The sequence below is a fragment of the Ranitomeya imitator genome, chromosome 5 (assembly GCF_032444005.1).
Source record: "Ranitomeya imitator isolate aRanImi1 chromosome 5, aRanImi1.pri, whole genome shotgun sequence".
Lineage (NCBI taxonomy): Eukaryota > Metazoa > Chordata > Amphibia > Anura > Dendrobatidae > Ranitomeya > Ranitomeya imitator.
Genome location: NC_091286.1, coordinates 185,239,852 through 185,263,538, shown reverse-complemented (window position 1 = coordinate 185,263,538; position 23,687 = coordinate 185,239,852). Strand labels below are relative to the sequence as shown.

At 49.1% G+C, this 23,687-nt stretch overlaps 1 protein-coding gene across 2 annotated transcripts in view; it reads left to right on the top strand.

The window, feature by feature from the left end:
- SCAF8 (SR-related CTD associated factor 8) overlaps window positions 1-8,011 on the top strand; it is a 666,705-nt gene extending 658,694 nt beyond the window's left edge. For both annotated transcript variants that reach the window (XR_011321960.1, XR_011321958.1), the window contains exon 24: window positions 7,891-8,011. The gene's annotated coding sequence lies outside the window, so the exon portion shown is untranslated. The remainder of the gene's footprint in view (window positions 1-7,890) is intronic.
- Window positions 8,012-23,687: the final 15,676 nt, after the last annotated feature.

Below are 23,687 nucleotides of genomic sequence, written 5' to 3'. Positions count from 1 at the left end.
TGGGCAACAGGATAAAATGGATCCTAAAATGTGTTGGGCAATTTCTCCTGAGTACACCAATACCTCACATGTGGGGGTAAACCACTGTTTGGGCACATGGTAAGGCTCGGAAGGGAAGGAGCGCCATTTGACTTTTTGAATGAAAAATTATTTCCATCGTTAGCGGACACCATGTCGCGTTTGGAGAGCTCCTGTGTGCCTAAACATTGGCGCTCCCCCACAAGTGACCCCATTTTGGAAACTAGACCCCCCAAGGAACTTATTTAGATGCCTAGTGAGCACTTTAAACCCTCAGGTGCTTCACAAATTGATCTGTAAAAATGAAAAAGTACTTTTTTTTCACAAAAAAATTCTTTTCGCCTCAATTTTTTCATTTTCACATGGGCAGTAGGGTAAAATGGATCATAAAATTTGTTGGGCAATTTCTCCCGAGTACGTCGATACCTCATATGTGGGGGTAAACCACTGTTTGGGCACTCGGCAGGGCTCGGAAGGGAAGGCGCGCCATTTGACTTTTTGAATGGAAAATTAGCTCCAATTGTTAGCGGACACCATGTCGCGTTTGGAGAGCCCCTGTGTGCCTAAACATTGGAGCTCCCCCACAAGTGACCCCATTTTGGAAACTAGACCCCCCAAGGAACTTATCTAGATGCATATTGAGCACTTTAAACCCCCAGGTGCTTCACAGAAGTTTATAACGCAGAGCCATGAAAATAAAAAATAATTTTTCTTTCCTCAAAAATGATTTTTTAGCCTGGAATTTCCTATTTTGCCAAGGATAATAGGAGAAATTGGACCCCAAATATTGTTGTCCTGTTTGTCCTGAGTACGCAGATACCCAATATGTGGGGGTAAACCACTGTTTGGGCGCACGGCAGGGCTCGGAAGGGATGGCACGCCATTTGGCTTTTTAAATGGAAAATTAGCTCCAATCATTAGCGGACACCATGTTACGTTTGGAGAGCCCCTGTGTGCCTAAACATTGGAGATCCCCCAGAAATGACACCATTTTGGAAACTAGACCCCCAAAGGAACTAATCTAGATGTGTGGTGAGGACTTTGAACCCCCAAGTGCTTCACAGAAGTTTATAACGCAGAGCCATGAAAATAAAAATAAAAAATTATTTTCTCAAAAATGATCTTTTAGCCTGCAATTTTTTATTTTCCCAAGGGTAACAGGAGAAATTTGACCCCAAAAGTTGTTGTCCAGTTTCTCCTGAGTACGCTGATACCCCATATGTGGGGGTAAATCACTGTTTGGGCACATGCCGGGGCTCGGAAGTGAAGTAGTGACGTTTTGAAATGCAGACTTTGATGGAATGCTCTGTGGGCGTCACGTTGCGTTTGCAGAGCCCCTGATGTGGCTTAACAGTAGAAACCCCCCACAAGTGACCCCATTTTGGAAACTAGACCCCCAAAGGAACTTATCTAGATGTGTGGTGAGCACTTTGAACCCCCAAGTGCTTCATAGAAGTTTATAATGCAGAGCCGTGAAAATAATAAATACGTTTTCTTTCCTCAAAAATAATTATTTAGCCCAGAATTTTTTATTTTCCCAAGGGTTACAGGAGAAATTGGACCCCAAAAGTTGTTGTCCAGTTTCTCCTGAGTACGCTGATACCCCATGAGTGGGGGTAAACCACTGTTTGGGCACACGTCGGGGCTCAGAAGGGAAGTAGTGACTTTTGAAATGCAGACTTTGATGGAATGGTCTGCGGGTGTCACGTTGCGTTTGCAGAGCCCCTGGTGTGCCTAAACAGTAGAAACCCCCACAAGTGACCCCATTTTAGAAACTAGACCCCCCAAGGAACTTATCTAGATATGTGGTGAGCACTTTGAACCCCCAAGTGCTTCACAGACGTTTACAACGCAGAGCCGTGAAAATAAAAAATCATTTTTCTTTCCTCAAAAATTATGTTTTAGCAAGCATTTTTTTTGATTCACAAGGGTAACAGGAGAAATTGGACCCCAGTAATTGTTGCGCAGTTTGTCCTGAGTATGCTGGTACCCCATATGTGGGGGTAAACCACTGTTTGGGCACACGTCAGGGCTCGGAAGTGAGGGAGCACCATTTGACTTTTTGAATACGAGATTGGCTGGAATCAATGGTGGCGCCATGTTGCGTTTGGAGACCCCTGATGTGCCTAAACAGTGGTAACCCCTCAATTCTACCTCCAACACTAACCCCAACACACCCCTAACCCTAATCCCAACTGTAGCCATAACCCTAAACACAACCCTAACCGCAACACACCCCTAACCACAACCCTAACCCCAACACACCCCTAACCATAACCACAACCCTAATTCCAACCCTAACCCTAAGGCTATGTGCCCACGTTGCGGATTCGTGTGAGATATTTTCGCACCATTTTTGAAAAATCCGCGGGTAAAAGGCACTGCGTTTTACCTGCGGATTTTCCGCGGATTTCCAGTGTTTTTTGTGCGGATTTCACCTGCGGATTCCTATTGAGGAACAGGTGTAAAACGCTGCGGAATCCGCACAAAGAATTGACATGCTGCGGAAAATACAACGCAGCGTTTCCGCGTGGTATTTTCTGCACCATGGGCACAGCGGATTTGATTTCCATATGTTTACATGGTACTGTAAACCTGATGGAACACTGCTGCGAATCCGCAGCCAAATCCGCACCGTGTGCACATAGCCTAATTCTAAAGGTATGTGCACACGCTGCGGAAAACGCTGCGGATCCGCAGCAGTTTCCCATGAGTTTACAGTTCAATGTAAACCTATGGGAAACAAAAATCGCTGTGCCCATGCTGCGGAAAAACTGCACGGAAACGCAGCGGTTTACATTCCGCAGCATGTCACTTCTTTGTGCGGATTCCGCAGCGGTTTTACAACTGCTCCAATAGAAAATCGCAGTTGTAAAACCGCAGTGAAATGCGCAGAAAAACCGCGGTAAATCCGCCATAAATCCGCAGCGGTTTAGCACTGCGGATTTATCAAATCCGCAGCGGAAAAATCCGCAGAGGACCAGAATACGTGTGCACATACCGAAACCCTAACCCTAGCCCTAACCCTACCCCTACCCCTAACCCTACCCCTACCCCTAGCCCTAACCCTACCCCTAGCCCTAACCCTAACCCTACCCCTAACCCTAACCCTACCCCTAGCCCTAACCCTAACCCTACCCCTAACCCTACCCCTAACCCTAACCCTAACCCTATTCTAACATTAGTGGAAAAAAAAAATTTCTTTATTTTTTTATTGTCCCTACCTATGGGGGTGACAAAGGGGGGGGGGTCATTTATTATTTTTTTTATTTTGATCACTGAGATAGATTATATCTCAGTGATCAAAATGCACTTTGGAACGAATCTGCCGGCCGGCAGATTCGGCGGGCGCACTGCGCATGCGCCCGCCATTTTGGAAGATGGCGGCGCCCAGGGAGAAGACGGACGGGACCCCGGCTGGATCGGTAAGTATGATGGGGTGGTGGGGGACCACGGGGGGGGGGGGGGATCGGAGCACGGGGGGGGGAATCGGAGTGCGGGAGGGGTGGAACGGAGCACGGGGGGCGTGGAACGGAGCACGGGGGGGCTGGAATGGAGCACGGGGGGGTGGAACGGAGCACCGGGGGGGGTGGATCGGAGTGCAGGGGGGGTGATTGGAGCACGGGGGGGTGATTGGAGCACGGGGGGAGCGGACAAGAGCACGGGGGGGAGCGGAGCACTGGACGGAGGGGAGCCGGAGCAGTGTACCGGCCAGATCGGAGGGCTGGGGGGGCGATCGGAGGGGTGGGGTGGGGGCACACTAGTATTTCCAGCCATGGCCGATGATATTTCAGCATCGGCCATGGCTGGATTGTAATATTTCACCCGTTATAATGGGTGAAATATTACAAATCGCTCTGATTGGCAGTTTCACTTTAAACAGCCAATCAGAGCGATCGTAGCCACGAGGGGGTGAAGCCACCCCCCCTGGGCTAAACTACCACTCCCCCTGTCCCTGCAGATCGGGTGAAATGGGAGTTAACCCTTTCACCCGATCTGCAGGGACGCGATCTTTCCATGACGCCGCATAGGCGTCATGGGTCGGAATGGCACCGACTTTCATGACGCCTACGTGGCGTCAAAGGTCGGGAAGGGGTTAATAAAGGTTACATTTTATTCACTTGGATCATAACCCCCAGCGTGACCAACACCTCTTCCTCCGAACTACCCATGTTACCTAGATGGCCTTTACTCCATGTGTGGTGTAGGACCTCATCATCACCCATAACATCATTACACCTCTCCAGTCTGTCTGTAAAGGTACCTTCACACATAACGATTTCGTTAACGATATCGTTGCAACGTCATGCTTTTTGTGACGTAGCAACGATCCAGCTAACGATCTCGTTATGTGTGACAGCGACCAACAATCAGGCCCCTGCTGGGAGATCGTTCGTCGTTGGGGAATGATCAGGACCTTTTTTTGGTCGCTGATCACCCGCTGTCATCGCTGGATCGGCGTGTGTGACGCCGATCCAGCGATGTGTTCACTTGTAACCAGGGTAAATATCGGGTTACTAAGCGCAGGGCCGCGCTTAGTAACCCGATATTTACCCTGGTTACCATTGTAAAAGTTAAAAAAAAACAGTACATACTCACATTCCGATGTCTGTCACGTCCCCCGGTGTCGGCTTCCCTGCACTGACTGCCAGCGCCGGCCGTAAAGCAGAGCACAGCGGTGACATCACCGCTGTGCTCTGCTTTACGGCCGACGCTGACACAGTCAGTGCGGGAAGCAGACACAGTCAGTGCGGGAAGCTGACGGCGGGGGACGTGACAGACATCGGAATGTGAGTATGTAGTGTTTTTTTTTTTTTACTTTTACAATGGTAACCAGGATAAATATCGGGTTACTAAGCGGCCCTGCACTTAGTAACCCGATGTTTACCCTGGTTACCCGGGGACTTTGGCATCGTTGAAGACAGTTTAAACGATGCCGAAGTCGTTCCCCTGATTGTTGGTCGCTGGAGAGAGCTGTCTGTGTGACAGCTCCCCAGCGACCACACAACGACTTACCAATGATCACGGCCAGGTCGTATCGCTGGTCGTGATCATTGGTAAGTCGTTTAGTGTAATGGTCCCTTAACTCTGTTGCCCTACTAATCCACTTCTGCCCTCTCTACCCCTCCTCTGCAAATCTCTTTATTGTCTCCCAATTCCACAATCCATCCACTTCAAGATAGCAACACTGACCTACAAGGCTGTCCATAATCTGTCCCCCACATATATCTCTGAATTTATCTCCCAATTTTTCCCACAGTAGTGTAGCTACCGGGGGGCAGAGGGGTCCATCGCCCCGGGCCCAGTGCTCAGAGGGGGCCCACTCGGAGCTACGTTACGGTAACTGTATCGGCGCTCTGCCACCAGCCGCTGTGGGGCCCCTGAGCAGGCGGGGGGGCCCGATGCCAGCAGTGGGCCCCCCGCCTGTCATCGCAGGGTCAGTTGTACCGGCATTTAGCTGATACAGCTGACTGTAATGATGAGGGAAGGAGCGCTGCGCTCCTTCCCCCATCATCCCCCTGTCAGTGTCTGACGTCGGCGACGCTGACAGGGGGCACGATGATGTCACTGCCCGGCGCCTGCTGTCAGGAGACAAGCGGGAGCTCAGAGCAGCGCAGGAACCAGGAAGAAGAGAGGTGAGTATTTTTTTAAGGGGTGCTGCCTTATAATACAGAATCTGCCTATGGGGGGTTTGCCTAATGCTACAGGGTCTGCCTATGGGGGGTCTGCCTAATACTACCTGGTCTGCCTATGGGGGGTCTGCCTAATACTACAGGGTCTGCCTAGGGGAGTCTGCCTAATACTACAGGGTCTACCTTATACTACAGGGTCTGCCGAATACTACAGAGTCTGCCTATGAGGGTCTGTCTAATACTACCTGGTCTGCCTATGGGGAGTCTGCCTAATACTACAGGGTCTGCCTGTGGGGAGGTCTGCCTTATACTACAGGGTCTGCCTATGGGGGGTCTGCCTAATACTACAGGGTCTGTTTAATACTACAGGGTCTGCCTATGGAGGGGTGTGCCTATAAGGGGGTCTGCCTAATACTACAGGGTCTGCCTATGGGGGGTCTGCCTAATACTACAGGGTCTGCCTATGGGGGGTCTGCCGAATACTACAGGGTCTGCCTATGGGGGTCTGCCTAATACTACAGGGTCTGCCTATGGGGGTCTGCCTAATACTACAGGGTCTGCCTGTGGGGGGGTCTGCCTTATACTATAGGGTCTGCCTATGGGGGTCTGCCTAACACTACATGGTCTGCCTAATACTACAGGGTCTGCCTATGGGGGGTCTGCTTTATACTACAGGGTCTGCCTATGGGGGTCTGCCTAATGCTACAGGGCCTGCCTATGGGGGGTCTGCCTTACACTACAGGGTCTGCCTATGGGGGGTCTGCCTTATACTACAGGGTCTGCCTATAGGGGTGCTGTCTTATACTACAGGGTCTGCCTATGGGTAGTGCATTATACAATATACAGTAGGCCTATGGGGAGTGCACTATACTATATTGAGGACTATCTTGTGCATTATACTATATTGAGGACTATCTGGTGCATTATACCATATTGAGGACTATCTTGAGCATTATACTATAAAGAGGCTATCTAGAGGGCCATACAGTGTGGGATCACAGTGTTGGAGCCATCAAACAGTTTGGAGGCTACTAAGGGGTCAGTATACTGTGTGGGTGGTACTATACAGTGTGGGGGCATTATACTGTGTATAAGAGAGCATCATACTGTGTATAGGGGATCTGTACAGGGGGAGACTTGGGATATTATTAAATGTAAAGTGCGCACTTATAGGGGAACTCAGGTTACTGTGACTGTCAAAGGAGCACACATGGCAATATTACTTTCTAGGGGACAAAATATGGGCACTGTTTTCTAGGGCACTTGTGCCCAGCATTACTATATTATAGAGGGGTGCTTTAGAATTTAGAGGGCACACAGAACCACACAGCAGGTGCAGTAATAGTGACACATATGGCAGCAGGGGCTCAGTATTGGGGTATCAGGTGCAGTAATAGGGACACATACGGCAGCAGCGGCTCAGTATTGGGGTATCAGGTGCAGTAATAGGGACACATACGGCAGGAGCGGCTCAGTATTGGGGTATCGGGGCAGTAATATGGACATATACAGCAGCAGCGGCTCAGTATTGGGGTATCAGGTGCAGTAATAGGGACACATACGGCAGCAGCGGCTCAGTATTGGGATATCAGGTGCAGTAATAGGGACACACACGGCAGCAGCGGCTCAGTATTGGGGTATCAGGGGCAGTAATAGGGATACATACAGCAGGAGCGGCTCAGTATTGGGGTATCAGAGGCAGTAATAGGGACACATACGGCAGGAGCGGCTCAGTATTGGGGTATCAGGGGCAGTAGTAGGGACACATACTGCAGCAGCGGCTCAGTATTGGGGTATCAGGTGCAGTAATAGGGACACATGGCAGCAGCGGATCAGTATTGGGGTATCAGGTGGAGTAATCGGGACACATACAGCAGCAGCCGCTAATTATTGGGGTATCGGGGGCAGTAATAGGGACACATATGGCAGCAGCGGCTCAGTATTGGGGTACCAGTAGGATGACGAGTTTGTGCAGGTTGGGAATAGATGGTGATGGCTGGAATATGAGAAGTAAAATGTGTCTTTGTTGTATTCTCTGCAGCCGAGTCCTGGGTGGAGGAGTTGTCATGTCGGTCTGGGCCAGGTGGAATATTGAGGAGAGCCATAAGATCAAATACTTAATTAACCTCAAGACATAAGAGGTTGAGACAAGTGACCCATAACGTGTATTGTTTAACCTTACATAAGCTTTCTTCGATCAAAGTAAGACTCTAAAGATGGCTGCCATTTCCTGTTTCAGAGCCATGTGCTTGTATCCAAGAGGATACCCTGATGACCTCATGGATCCACCCACAGTGATGCCCACCTTGATGACCTCATGGACCAACCCACCCTGATGACCTCATGGATCCTCTCATGGACTTTCTCATTGCCCAACCCACTAACCAATGGAATGCATCAGATCACTCCCATTTTAAAGCTAACCAAGCCCCCCTTACAGGGGATGTATAACCTTGTGTCCTGACTGAATAAAGCCCCTTGGAGCTGAGCCATAGATTGATCTAGGAGAATTTACATCTGACTGTATGTGTCATATGTTATTTCTTTAGTGTACACCTGATCAATATCCATTAGGCCAGGAATAGGCAACTGAAGTGAACATTTTATTAATTGTTCAACCCAACAGGAATAGACGGGAAAAGTGAATGATTCCATCAGAAAGGACGTCAGCGGTAAGTCACTATCGGTAACTCTGCTGTGAACTCTTATATGTTCTGTAGGGCTGGTATTTACCACTGACCATATGGCGGTAATATCCATGTTGGTCTTTATGTAGAGATTATCTTCAGTAACAGCGTGATTATCTGCTGAGGTTCTCCTACATCCACTATAAGGCCGGGATCACACATGCGAGAAACACGTCCGTGTCTCGCATGTGAAATCCAAGCTCTGGCGCTGGCACTGTGGAGCGGAGCGTGTGGCTCCATGTGTTGCTCTGCGGCCGCACGCTCCGCTCTGGAGTGCCGGCGCCAGAGCTTGGATTTCACATGCGAGACACGGACGTGTTTCTCGCATGTGTGACTCCGGCCTTAGGGTGCGTCACCCAGCTGTATTCAAGGTTACCTGGTTAGGGGGCCACTCAGAAGCTTCGCCCCCCCTGAACTAAAACCCTAGCTACGCCTCTGCAGACTGTATACATTTTTTGGGGGGTTTTGCAGAATAAAAAAAAAAAAAGTGGAACAAGGCCAGCAGACAGAACTATGGAACTTATGCCTGCAAAGCTACGATTTTTCAAACACAGATACACCAGGCCTCAGCCTGACATAACAAACTGTATAATTATTTTTTTTTTGGGGGGGGGTTGGAGAATTTTTTAAATTAAAATAAAAAAAGAGTTGAACAAGGCTAGCAGACAGAACTATGAAACTTATGCCTGCGAAGCTATGATTTTTCCACCACCGATTCACCAGCCGTCAGCCTCAGATAACAGACTGATGTAAATGTGGCCTTGATTTTTTTGAACATAACTAAATTGTGTCAACAAGTTGGCTATCACAAAAAAAAAAGATTTTTTGTTTTTTTTGGCGCACTCACATCTGGTGTCTGGGACAAAAAGAAAAAAAAGGTAGATTTGCACGTTCTTAGATTTCAATAACTAGGCTGTAGTAGGCAGCGTGAATAAGCAAATAAATGTTAAAATAAGGGGGCTATGGATTGCTTTACAATAAAAGGAGCAGGTATCAGGTGAAGAAAAAAAAGGCCAAAGAAAACTGCAGCTAGATATATATTAAATAAGCAGCAGCAGACAGTAATGGAGCTTTTGGAGGTATGCAGTGAGAGCTATATACTCACATACAGTGCCTGCAGGCCTTGCACTGATGTGGATATGCGCACATAGACTCCCCTGCCTACCTAGCACTGCAATCTGGAGACACCAGAATTAGCTCTAAAAAGGTCTGTTGGTTTCTCAGGAGTTGTGGACTGAACAGTTGCAGTCCTACACTCAGGCCGACGTCACAATAGGTGTAGGACAATACGGTCCATTTTTTACGGCCATAATACGCACGTAATATGCAGAAATGTCCCAGAAATAGTGTTCCGTAGGTAATCCGTTGCAAAGGTGTGGCCGCATATTTTGCACATGTAATGTTGCGTATGTGATCCGTATGTAATCCGTAATGCGTATTTTACACGTAACATCACAAAATGGACATTTAACGGTTTTCTGGCCTGAAATTAATTTAAATCATCATCACCAACCCTATTTAAGCCCTCTACAACAGGTGGGACCCTGCCATCTGGCCATTTAGTTGGTGTGCATCTCTTGGGTGTGTTGGTATTACCTTAAAACCATGTCTGACCCACTATCTTTCACCCCAACTCAGCGGGTGTTGTTTCATTGGGTCTTGTCGCGACGATTTGGGCAGCCATATCCCATGATTGTTGATCCGCGGAGGAGACGAAGATTGTGGGTGCATCCTCTTTTGACCCAACGCCTCACTAAAGGACATTTTGAGAGGCTCTATACAGCTCTGAGGGCACATCCTGACAAGTTCTATCTGTACTGTCGCATGACCATCAGAACCTTTGATATATTGTTGGAGATATTACATCCAGGTATCACCTATCAGGACACAAGGATGTGCAAAGCCATATCCGCAGAGGAACGTCTTCTCCTTACCTTACAGTATGTATTCCACATCCTCACATACTGTATGTTGATGATCTTTTTTTAATGTGTTGTGTTCTAGCAGTTTTTTTCAAGTATATGGGTACATTAGGGCACAAGCAGATCCAAAAAAGTGTGTCTAATGTTATAGTTAAGTACCCTAGGTAAATTTTTCATTTTACAGCGTTAATCATGTTTTTGAAAAAATGCAATCTACTTGTGCTTCTTCGTGTTTTGTGTGAACTCTTGTTGCCTACCTAATATTCCTTTTTTTTCACTTTCAGCTTCCTGTCCACTGGCTTGTCGTATGCGGGACTACACCTGGAGTTTCTGATTGGGCGGTCGACAATTTCGGGCATTGTGCGGTCAACCTGTAGTCAAATATGGGCTAAACTCCAGGAACTTGTGATGCCGGAGCCAAAAGAGGCTGATTGGCTCAAAATAGCCATTGATTTCAAGAACACATGTGACTTCCCAAACTGCATTGGAGCCGTGGATGGGAAACATATCAGGGTGCATAAGCCGCCGAACTCTGGCTCTCAATTCTACAATTATAAGCAGTTTTTCTCTGTAGTTCTGTTAGCTGTGGTTGACAGTAACTACAGGTTTATAATTGTTGACATTGGGGCCTATGGCCGAACTGGAGACTCTAGGGTCTTCAATTTGTTCATTATGGGTCGGCGGCTACGTGACAACCAGTTAGACCTCCCACCATCACAATAACTCCCAGGCTCCAATGCGGAAGCAGTGCCTTTTGTTCTTGTTGGAGATGAGGCGTTCCAACTGACGAGGCACGTCATGAGGCCTTATCCCCGGCGCAACCTGGACCACCGGCAGAGGGTCTTTAATTTGTAGCTTTCCAGGGCGCAGAGACTGGTGGAGTGTGCCTTTGGTATTCTGGTGGCCAAATGGCATGTCCTCCAGTCTGCCATTCAGATTAGTGAGGCTACAGTCAATGAAGTCATAAAAGCCTGTGTTATTTTGCACAATTTTACCTGCATACATGATTGCTCCTCAGCTGATATTGCTGAAGACATGTTGAGCAATGTGATTAGGCCTACACCACATGGCCCTCCTCCGCGCCGTCCCCTTTCTGGCATAAAAGTTAGGGATGTTTTCACCAATTATTTTGTTTCTCCTCAGGGTGCGACTCCCTGGCAAGATTATGCTGTTTCTCATTTGTGATTTTATACTTTTTAACTATATTCAAAGTTTACCCCCCAAAAAAATTATATTCTGAACTCTGTGTGTTGTATTTAATTAATTCACATATGGTTATGAACAAAACATATGTGTGTGATGTAAGAATGATTGGCCCACAAACGTAATTTGGCTTTTTATGATATTTTTTACTTAATGAAAAAGCCTTTTGTGTTTAACTCAAATCCATACTTTTTCAATATGTTTTTTTCAGCCAATTCAATTTGGCAACATTTTTGAACAACATGAGCAGCATAACAAAGTGCTATGACAGCACAAACATATATAACACATGGTTATGTCTCACAAACCCCCCCAAAAAACAAAAAACATTACAGGTTTCTGTAAGTAGGTGGAGGTGATGGGGGAAGCTCAGGGTCCTGCTCAGGTGGTCTTTGTTGGGCCAATTGTCCTTCACCCTGTGTGGATGCTGTGTGGGCCGGAGGAATATTCAGCCTTTGATCATGTGGGCCAGTTGTATATTGGCCATAAGGAATCTGACTGTATCCCTCATGTTGTGGAAAATATGGGCTTGACTCATATCCACCCCCAATATGGCCATGTCATCCAAACCCAGGTTGGGACCAGCCTCCAGCACTGGGTCTGGACAAGTGGCTATATTGGGAAGGTTGATGGTAGTCTGGCATATGGTACTGAGGTTGCTATGGTGGGTTTTGTGTGGGTAGGGGTTGAGGAGTAGGCTCACGTGGAGGAGGTGCTTCAAATCCCTGTTGCGCATGCACCTGTTGAGATCTTGGCAGCCGCAGGACGTTACGTGATGACAGCTGCCAACTCTCAATAAACTCCATCAGCTCATATGGGTCATTTGGGGGGGTGCATGCATCAATAAGGATTTGAAAACACCCTCTCACACGTAGCCTCACCTCACTGGCTAGGGGTCATAAGTACCGGGCCAGGCTCCTCGTATAGTTCTCCTCCCCTTCATCCGCAGTAACCCTTGCCAGATAGTTCAGGACCCCAGCATCCACATTCCTCCTACTTTGGAGGAGCTCTCTCCTTCGACGAGCACGCCGTGACATCACAGCAGCCTGTAATGAGGTCTCCAGGGGAACAGTAGTGCTGCTGCTGTTGTCAGGATCATCCTGGCTTGCTTGTGCTGCTGCTGTTGGTGGTGGGGCCTCATCTTGGCCAGGTGCTGCTGGAGCTGGATGCCCAGATGACGAGGATCCTGGAGGGATGGAGCATGACGGATCATAAGATGGGCCAGCCACCTCTTCTACTTCCCCAACTGGGTCTATGACCACCTCAGATTCGGATCCTGTCTCCCTCTCTGTGAGGTTGGATTGTGTTCTGTTATGAAAGTATTTTGGGAAAAAAAAATGACTGACCAATAGTGTTGAGCATTCCGATACCGCAAGTATTGCGTATCGGCCGATATTTGCGATACGTTTAGTATATTGGATACCGGAATCGGAAGTTCCCATAATGCCAAGTCTCGGTTTTATTTAATTCAGCCAATGAGGAATGATTAGAAGTGTGGGCACATCCTGTTCTGCATGGTAGGCATTGAACTACTGGCATGGCTGTGATTGGCTGCTGAAATGATGTCACGATGCCCTATAAAAGTCGCCGCCGCCATTTTGGGTTCACTATGCTGTGAATTCAGTTAGGGACAGGATGCTGTGTTCTCACTGAGGGCCAGTTTTGAGATAGCGATTTGCTTCATTGTGCTTTACCCAGGCTAATTTAGCAACCGCTGTGTGAGAACCTTGCTTTTGCCTTGCAGCGCTGTTCACAGCTGTCTGCAAGGTCTGTGTGTGTGAGTGAAGCTCACTCTGTAGTCTGTCCGCAGCCACAGCCGGTTGTGGTCAGCTCAGGGTGCGTCCCTGCCTCATACTGCTCAATCCATTGTCCTTTATTGCAACTAGTGCAGCCTGCTGCACATTTTTTCAAAATTATCCTATTAGTGGCTGTAACGGGGTCTACCAAGCTGGGGTACCTCTTTCAGTACCACCCCGTGTTTCAGGAGGTCCACTCTGCTTTTGCTGGATTCTGAATGAAGGACGCTGGCTGGAATTCCTTGGTTACGTTAGAGCATATAAAAGCTGACTGCTTGGTTACGTGAGTTACGTGAGAGCATATAAAAGCTGACTGCTACCCCACGTATTTACAGTCTAAAAGAACTCACTTTATTTACAGCACACAGAATATATAACACAGATACACAGGGCAGGCCAATAGAAAAAGCAGGCCAGACATACATTACAATAGCCGCAGGGGGCCGGAGCCTGCTGATATTTACTGGGGGAATTACAAAGGTGGGGGAGGTCAGAAGGAGAATATCTTGTCCTCTCTGCCCAGGGGAGCAGCCTGTGGACTGATGCATTTCACATGGAACCTATTATACATAATATATACTGCATAACATATTCTTGGTGCTGGGGGTTCTGTAACACGGCTCCCCTTTTCAGCGACGCGATCGGCATACACAGTCTGATCCTTAACGGATCGGTTTGGGGATGACCGAAGTTTATGGGGTTGGTACAAGTTCCGTTTGTCGACTTAGTCCATCGGCATTACCGTTTTGTTTGCCGGGTCTGTAGTGGATGGTGAAGTCCAGAGGTTGTAGCGCTAAACTCCACCGCAGTAATCTGGCATTGTCTCCGGAGACCCGATTAAGCCAGACTAGGGGATTATGGTCTGTTAGGAGGGAAAACTGTCGAACATACAAATATGGTTGTAACTTTTTGAGTGCCCATACTATTGCCAGGCACTCCTTCTCGATGGCCGCATAGCTGATTTCACAGGGCAGTAGTTTCCGACTCAGGTAAGCTACCGGGTGCTCTTGGCCGTCCTGCCCGACTTGGCTTAGTACTGCCCCCAATCCAAACATAGAAGCATCTCTGTGAACAAGGAAACGTTTAGTTGGATTGGGTGCGACCAATACAGGGGTATTGGTGAGGGCATCCTTTAGCTGGCGGAAGGCTTCCTCACACTCTGGGGTCCAGGTTACCTGGCGGGGTTGGTTCTTACGGGTCAGATCAGTGAGGGGCTTGGCCATGCTGCTGTAATTGGGAAAGAATTTCCTGTAATACCCCGCTGTCCCTAGAAACGCCATGACCTGGGTTTTAGTGCGTGGGGTGGGCCATTTGGCTATGGCCTCAATCTTGGCTGGTTCTGGTCTCTGTTTCCCACTTCCCACCCAATGCCCTAAATACTGAACCTCTGCTTTGCCCACGTGACACTTGTTTGGGTTCAGGGTGATTCCGGCCTTGTGGATCCTGTCTAATACTGTCTCTAGGTGACTTAGATGCTCTTCCCATGTCGCGCTGTAGATGGCGATGTCATCCAGGTAGGCACACGCATAGTCCTGGAGACCATCCAGATGCCGGTCAGCCAGCCTCTGGAAGGTCGCCGGTGCAGTCTTCATCCCGAATGGCATAACTCAAAACTGGAATAAGCCAAACGGGGTGACAAATGCTGACTTGGGAATAGCATCAGGACTAAGGGGAATCTGCCAGTAGCCTTTGCATAGATCGATGGTGGTCAAATACTTTGCCCCTGCCAGTCGGTCTAACAAGTCATCCACACGCGGCATGGGATACGCATCCGTCACTGTTTTCTCGTTGAGCTTACGATAGTCTACACAAAACCGTGTACTCCCATCCTTCTTGGGCACTAACACTACGGGGGATGCCCAGGGACTATCTGACTCTTCAATGACCCCTAAACGCAACATCTCTTGTATCTATTGTCGCATCCCTTCTCGTACAGACTCAGGGATGCGGAAGGGGGGTTGTCACAGGGGGGTCTGATCCTGGGTCTCAACCTTGTGTTGTGCCAGGTGAGTGTACCCGGGTTTCCCCGAAAACATCCTCTGTCGCTGCCTCAACAACTCCTCCACCTGCTGTCTCTCCCGAGGACCTAAGTCTTCACCCCAGTGTACCTGGTCCCATGTTTTAGAATGAGTCCTCTCCCCTAAGACATCAGGCAAGGGAAGTCCGGCTAAATCCTCTGCTTAAGGTGCACAGATGTCCACTACCTCTTCAGAGCGCTCCCGATAGGGCTTCAGCATATTCACGTGGAACATGCGGATAACCCTGGGGTCGTCACAATCAGCGACATTATAGGTGGTGTCGGCTATTTTCCCCACTACCTGGTAGGGCCCCTGCCATGCAGCTTGGAACTTGTTCTGCCTAGTGGGCTCTAACACCAGGACCTTCTGCCCTATTTCCAAGGTGCGCTCTCTGGCCCCCCGATCGTACCATACGCGCTGGCGCCGCTGGGCCACCTGCATATTCCCACGTACAGCCTGGGTCAGCTCCTGTAGGCGGTCCCGGAATTCCAGCACATAGGGTACAATAGGTACCCCTTCTATGATGCCCTCCCCTTCCCAGTGTTCTAGCACTAAGTCTAGGGGTCCCCTTACCCATCTCCCGTATACCAGTTGGAATGGGGAGAACCCCGTGGATTCATTGGGCACCTCTCTATAGGCAAACAGGAGGTGAGGCAAGAATTTCTCCCAGTCCCTGTAGGTCCTGGTAAAAGTCCCAATGAGTTGTTTTAACGTCCCATTAAAGCGTTCACACAACCCATTGGTTTGCGGGTGGTACGGGGCGCTTCTAATGAACTTTACGCCACACAGCTTCCACAGTTGGTTGGTCACCTCTGCTGTAAACTGGGTACCCTGGTCTGAGATAATCTCCCGGGGAAATCCAACCCGTGAGAAAACCTGGAGCAGGGCAGCCGCCACTGTCTCTGCCAGTATGTTAGGTAACGCAACCGCCTCTGGATACCGTATGGCATAATCTACCACTGTCAGTATATACCTTTTCCCTGACGGACTGGGTTTGGCTAACGGCCCTATCAGATCCACCGCTACTCGGCTAAATGGTTCCTCCACAATGGGGAGGGGGCGTAATTTGGCCTTGCATCGATCTCCCCTCTTGCCAATGTGCTGGCAACTGTCACAGGTCTGGCAGTATTGACGAACATCATAGGTTACCCCCGGCCAAAAGAAGTTTTGTGTCAGACGATGCCTGGTGCGACTGACGCCGAAGTGCCCGGCCAAGGGTATGTCATGAGAGATTCGCAGTAACTCCAGCCTATACTTCTTGGGAACTACCAGATGTCATTTTATAGTGGGGCTCGTCCCTGTGTGGTGCTGCTCTGTGATCCGGTAGAGGAGTCCCTGCTTCCATATAAACTGTTCCCCTTCCAGTACCCCTCTCCCCTCCTGTGCCTTCCCACGATATCCCTCCAATGAAGGATCCTCAAGTAACTCCCTCTTAAATTAATCTGGGGTGACCCAAGAAATGTGTCTGGCTATGGGAATACGTGTAGGGCTGGGATGTCTTACCTGGGCCTCCTCTGAGTGTGATTCCGCCTCCGCAGCTTGAGCTTGTCTCCAGGTGGTCTCAGGATATGTCTCAGCCAGAGGGGCAACCGAGAAGGCAGACAACATGGGACCCAAGTCATTTCCCAGCAAAACGTCTGCAGGCAAATCCTCCATCAAGCCGACCTCAACAAGGCCATCCCCAACTCCCCAGTTCAGGTGAATCCTGGCAGTGGGCAGTCGATGTATGGCTCCCCCTGCTACACGGACTGCCACTCTCCGGTCCGTCTTCTCTTGGTCCCGGACGAAATGAGGCTTCACAAGGGTCAAAGTTGCTCCGGAATCTCTTAGTTCCTGCATGCGTTTCCCATTAACCCACACGACCTGTCGATGCTGTTGTCGATTATCTGCCCGGGCTGCCTGCACGGGGTCTACTTCATGCAGCACTTCCTCCATGTCTTCCACCCCTTGGTTAGTTGTAGCCCCAATGCCGGGTCAGCTTCGCCTTGGTAGCAGTGTACAGCGGCCCAGCGGAAGGTAGCTGTTCCCGCCTTTGGCTACTGGGTTTGCTGAGTCCGTTTGGGACATTGTCTTTGCAGGTGGCCCAGCTGACGGCAGGTGTGGCATCGCGCCCCAGGGGAACTGTGGTAGGCCGGGTTTCTAGCTGGTCCCCCTACAATCTTCAGTGGTTTGGGGCCCTCCAGGTCCATGGGCGGACCCCTAGTGACCATCTTTGATCCTGACAACTGAGGCCTCCTGGCGTCATGATGTTCATTGGCCAGACTAGCGGCTTCCTCAAGAGTCATTGGCCGCCTGTCCCGAAGCCATTCCTGTGTCTCGGGGTTTAGTCCGTTAAAGAATCGTTCTAACAAGAAGAGCTGGAGGACGTCCTCCTTAGTGGTTGCTTGGCTCCCTTGTACCCACTGTAGCAGTGACCGCCGTAATTTACAGGCCCATTCAGCATGGCTATCGGTTACTCGTTTTATAAGTCCGTGGAACTTTTGGCGGTATGCCTCTAGTGTCAGCGCATACCAGGCCAAGATCACTTCTTTGATCCGCTCATAGTCCATACAGTCCTCATCAGGTACCGTGCGATAGGCGTCCGCTGCCCGGCCTGCCAGCTTGCTGGCCAGAATCTGAACCCGTTCCTCCGGCTTCACTTGATGAAGGGCACACTGCCACTCAAAGTCCTGCAGAAAGCCATTAATCTCTTCCTCTGCCTCCCCCAACTGTCGGAAGGCATTATACTGGATCTTTTTGTGGCTTACTGTTGAAGGTACCTGGGCGGAAGCCAGAGCTCCGCCTGCTCGCTGACTCTCCTCTCTCCACTCTGCCATCTCCATCTTGGCCAGCTCCACTTTGGTCCGCTCTGCTATCTCCATCTTGGCTAGCATCTTTTCCTTCAGATCAGTACGCACATCAGCCATCACCTCTCGTATGATCTCTACTGCAGGGTTTGGGCCATAGAACGCCAGTCTGTTCTTTACCTCCCTCTGGAATTCAGTCTCCTCCACGTTCACATTGGGGGACGCTGCACTGTCGTGTTCCATAATGGCTGCTATCAAATCCGCTTTTGTTTTGTTGCTGGCGATTAACCCTCGGGCTTCCACCAGATCTTTTAATGTAGTCCTCTTTAACTTCTGGTAGTTGTCTTCCATTCATTCCTTTCCTCCTGTAGAAGGGGTATCCCGCTGTCTGCCACCAGTGTAACGGGGTCTACCAAGCTGGGGTACCTCTTTCAGTACCACCCCGTGTTTCAGGAGGTCCACTCTGCTTTTGCTGGATTCTGAATGCAGGACGCTGGCTGGAATTCCTTGGTTACGTGAGAGCATATAAAAGCTGACTGCTACCCCATGTATTTACAGTCTAAAAGAACTCACTTTATTAACAGCACACAGAATATATAACACAGATACACAGGGCAGGCCAATAGAAAAAGCAGGCCAGACATACATTACAATAGCCGCAGGGGGCTGGAGCCTGCTGATATTTACTGGGGAAATTACAAAGGTGGGGGAGGTCAGAAGGAGAATATCTTGTCCTCTCTGCCCAGGGGCGCAGCCTGTGGACTGATGCATTTCACAAGGAACCTATTATACATAATATATACTGCATAACATATTCTTGGTGCTGGGGGTTCTGTAACAGTGGCTTTCCATCCGTATCCTGCTAGATTGTGGAAAAACACTATATCGGATTAGATAGAGGAGCTTTTCTTTGCCTTGCAACGCCGTTCTCGGCTGTCTGCATGGTCTGTGTGTGAGTGCAGCTCACTCTGTAGTCTGTTCTGCTGCCACAGCCGGTGGTAGTCAGCTCAGGGTGCGTCACTGCCTCATACTGCTGAATCTATTGTGCTTTATTGCAATTAGTGCAGCCTGCTGCACATTTTTTCAAATTTATCCTATTAGTGGCTTTCCATCCGTATCCTGCTAGATTGTGGAAAAACACTATATAGGATTAGATAGAGGAGCTTTTCTTGGCCTTGCAGCGCCATTCACGGCTGTCTGCACTGTCTGTGTGACTGCAGCTCACTCTGTAGTGTCTGTTCTGCGAAACAAACCAAAAGTTTATAAAGTTCACCAAACACTCCACTTTAGAGTTGTGTAGGCCACATTAGCTCATACTAAAGTGTAGTCCACACTTCATAAAATTAGTGTTTCTTATACCTGTTAGCAGCTGTTCAGGAATAAGCACACTAAGCCCTTATTTACTACTTTTCTGCCTATCTTTATCAGTCTACCAAGATGAAGAAGGCAGGGAGTAAGGCACGTGGTCGTGTTCATGGAGCAGGGAGAGGATGTGGGGATTCTGTGCCTGCTGTGGGCACCGGTGACTCATTAACCCCCAGTTTTAGCAGGGAACAGACCTTCATGCGCAGCTTTGTAGGAGCTCGCCGTACCCCGCTACTGCGGGACGAACAAATTGAAGCTGTTGTCGGATGGATGGCAGCTAACGCATCAACTTCAATTAGTGCCACATCCTCTCAGGCACAGAGCACTGAAGTGCAACCACCTGCCAAATTGCCCAGGCAGTCAGAGAGCCCAGGACAGGAGCCATCTCTACTTCTGTTCTCTGAATCTCTTGGCTTGGAAATAGGGGGCCAGCCAAGCAGCATTCCAGAAATGGAAGAAGTAGTATGCAGTGATGCCCAACAGCTTTGTCTCTCTGAATCTGAAGAGGCAGGAGGGCCAGTGCCTCCGGTCAGCACACCTCAGTACACATCTGATGATGAGACTCAGGTGCCACTTTCTGGTGCGTACTGTGCTGCCGAGACAACCCAGGAGAAGCAGTTGGTGGAAGAGGGTAGCGTAGATGATGAGGTCCGTGACCCATTATGGCGTGAGGTACAGGAAGGTAGTGGGAGCAGCTCTGAGGAAGAGATTCCCCGAACGGCCGGGAGAGGGAGGGGGAAGACTGCGGTGCCTGTAGCCTCCTCTTTGGCACCCATTAGGAGCATGCCTCTTCCAAAAGACAAAGCGGGTGCTCCTGTTGTGAATTCCGCTCTTGGGCTCCCTCCGGTGGTTGTAAGTGGCACTTTTGTGAGTTCTGCTCTTGGGCTCCCTCTGGTGGTTTCAAGTGGTATGGCTGCTACTTGGATTTAGCTGTCATCAGCTGCTTCCACTGATCGTCTTTTCTGCTCGGCTATTTATGCCTGGCTTTTCCTTCAGCCAGTGCCACTTGTAAATGGTTCCTGGTTGGATTCACATCTCTTTGGATTTCCCTGTTATCCTGAGCAGTTCAGCCTAGCTAAGTTCTTGCTTGTTATTTTCTGTCCACAGATTGTGGACTTATCCATTCTGTGCTTTCTATGTTTGTCCAGCTTATCAGTATGAATTAATTCTGTCTTGCTGGAAGCTCTGGGAAGCAGATTTACCTTCCACACCTTTAGTCAGGTGTGGAGATTTTTGTAAACTCTGCGTGGATTTTTGTAGTGTTTTACAGGCTCGATGGTCCCTGTTTTTCTCCCGTTTTGATTTTGTGGTCTCGTATCTTCCGGGATCTAAGAATGTTAAGGCTGATGCCCTCTCTAGGAGTTTTTCGCCTGATTCTCCTGGAGTCCTTGAGCCGGTTGGCATTCTTAAGGAAGGGGTGATTCTTTCTGCCATCTCCCCTGATTTGCGGCGGGTGCTTCAGGAATTTCAGGCTTATAGGCCTGACCGCTGTCCTGTGGGGAAGCTGTTTGTTCCTGATGGATGGACAAGTAAGGTGATTTCTGAGGTTCATTGTTCAGTGTTGGCTGGTCATCCTGAGATTTTTAGTACCAGAGATTTGGTTGCTAGGTCCTTTTGGTGGCCTTCCTTGTCGCGGGATGTGCGTGCTTTTGTGCAGTCCTGTGGGACTTGCGCCCGAGCCAAGCCTTGCTGTTCCCGCGCTAGTGGGTTGCTTTTGCCTTTGCCGGTCCCTGAGAGGCCCTGGACGCATATTTCCATGGATTTTATTTCGGATCTTCCTGTTTCCCAGAAGATGTCTGTTATCTGGGTTGTTTGTGACCGGTTCTCTAAAATGGTCCATCTGGTACCTTTGCCTAAGTTGCCTTCCTCCTCAGATCTGGTTCCATTGTTTTTTCAGCATGTGGTTCGTTTGCATGGCATTCCAGAGAATATTGTGTCTGACAGAGGTTCTCAGTTTGTCTCTAGGTTTTGGCGGGCCTTTTGTGCTAGGATGGGCATTGATTTGTCTTTTTCTTCAGCGTTTCATCCTCAGACTAATGGCCAAACTGAGCGAACTAATCAGACCTTGGAGACCTATTTGAGATGCTTTGTGTCTGCTGATCAGGATGATTGGGTGTCTTTCTTGCCGTTGGCCGAGTTTGCCCTTAATAATCGGGCTAGTTCGGCTACTTTGGTTTCACCTTTCCTTTGTAATTTTGGTTTTCATCCTCGTTTTTCTTCTTGGCAGGTTGAGCCTTCTGATTGTTCTGGTGTTGATTCTGTGGTGGACAGGCTGCAGCAGATTTGGACTCATGTGGTGGACAATTTGACATTGTCTCAGGAAAGGGCTCAACGTTTTGCTAACCGCCGGCGGTGTGTTGGTTCCCGGCTTCGTGTGGGGGATTTGGTTTGGTTGTCTTCTCGTCATGTTCCTATGAAGGTTTATTCCCCTAATTTTAAGCCCCGGTTTATTGGTCCTTATAAAATTTCTGAAATTATTAATCCGGTGTCTTTTCGTTTGGCTCTTCCAGCCTCTTTTGCCATTCATAATGTTTTCCATAGATCTTTGTTGCGGCGATATGTGGTGCCCGTTGTTCCCTCGGTTGACCCTCCTGCCCCGGTGTTGGTTGAGGGAGAGTTGGAATATGAGGTTGAGAAGATTTTGGATTCTCGTTTTTTGAGGCGGAGGCTTCAGTATCTTGTCAAGTGGAAGGGTTATGGCCAGGAGGATAATTCTTGGGTTGTTGCCTCCGATGTCCATGCCGCCGATTTGTTCGTGCTTTTCACTTGGCTCGTCCTGATCGGCCTGGGGGCTCTGGTGAGGGTTCGGTGACCCCTCCTCAAGGGGGGGGGGGTACTGTTGTGAATTCCGCTCTTGGGTTCCCTCCGGTGGTTGTAAGTGGCACTTTTGTGACTTCTGCTCTTGGGCTCCCTCTGGTGGTTTCAAGTGGTATGGCTGCTCCTTGGATTTAGCTGTCATCAGCTGCTTCCACTGATCGTCTTTTCTGCTCGGCTATTTATGCCTGGCTTTTCCTTCAGCCAGTGCCACTTGTAAATGGTTCCTGGTTGGATTCACATCTCTTTGGATTTCCCTGTTATCCTGACCAGTTCAGCAAAGCTGAGTTCTTGCTTGCTATTTTCTGTCCACAGATTGTGGACTTATCCGTTCTGTGCTTTCTATGTTTGTCCAGCTTATCAGTATGAATTAATTCTGTCTTGCTGGAGGCTCTGGGAAACAGATTTACCCTCCACACCTTTAGTCAGGTGTGGAGATTTTTGTAAACTCTGCGTGGATTTTTGTAGTGTTTTATACTGACCGCACAGTATTCCATCCTGTCCTACCTATCTAGCTAGACTGGCCTCCTGTGCTCATCCTGGTTTCATACTGTGTATGTCTTTTCCCTCTCCACTCACAGTCATTATTTGTGGGGGGCTAATCTATCCTTTTGGGATTTTCTCTGAGCGAAGATAGTTTTCCTGCTTCTATCTTTAGGGGTAGTTAGCTCTTAGGCTGTGACGAGGTGCCTAGGGAGAGTTAGGAGCATCCCACGGCTACTTCTAGTGTTGTGTTGAGCTTAGGAACTGCGGTCAGTACAGGTACCACCTCCTTCAGAGCTCGTTCCATGTTGCTCCTAAACCACCGCATCATAACACGCTCCCAAGACTTGCAGTGCCTGGTCCTTTTTTGACACAGTTGCAGCTGACATTTGCTTAGTCAAATGCAAGCTGTGTCATCAGAAAATCAAATGAGGGAAAAGTGTCAGCAACCTCAATACCACAAATATGTGGAAACATGTGCAGACCAAGCACGCGGTGGAGTTCCAAAAACACACTGAAGACCTAGGCCAACCTACAGCGGCACCTACCACCTCTTCAGCTCGTGTTGGAGCCTCTTCCTCCAGCTCACACACAGCTTGTTCGGCTTCCTCACAGGATTGCCATGGAAGAACCTCTGGCACCGTTGTCCAGAGACCCAGTGTAATTCCACCCACAGCACCACGTTCCCAGTCATCCTCACACTCCCAGCCCAGTCTACAGCCATCGGTAGCACAGGCATGGGAGAAAAGGCGGCCATTCTCGGCAAACCACCCATGAGCACAGGCTCTGAATGCTGGCATTGCAAAATTACTGTCCCTTGAAATGTTGTCATTCAGGCTGGTGGAGACTGACAGCTTCCGTAAATTGATGGCATTGGCAGTTCCACAATACAATGTGCCCAGCCGCTTTTATTTCAGCAGGCAAGCGATCCCTGCCCTGCAAAAGCATGTGGAGGGAAACAT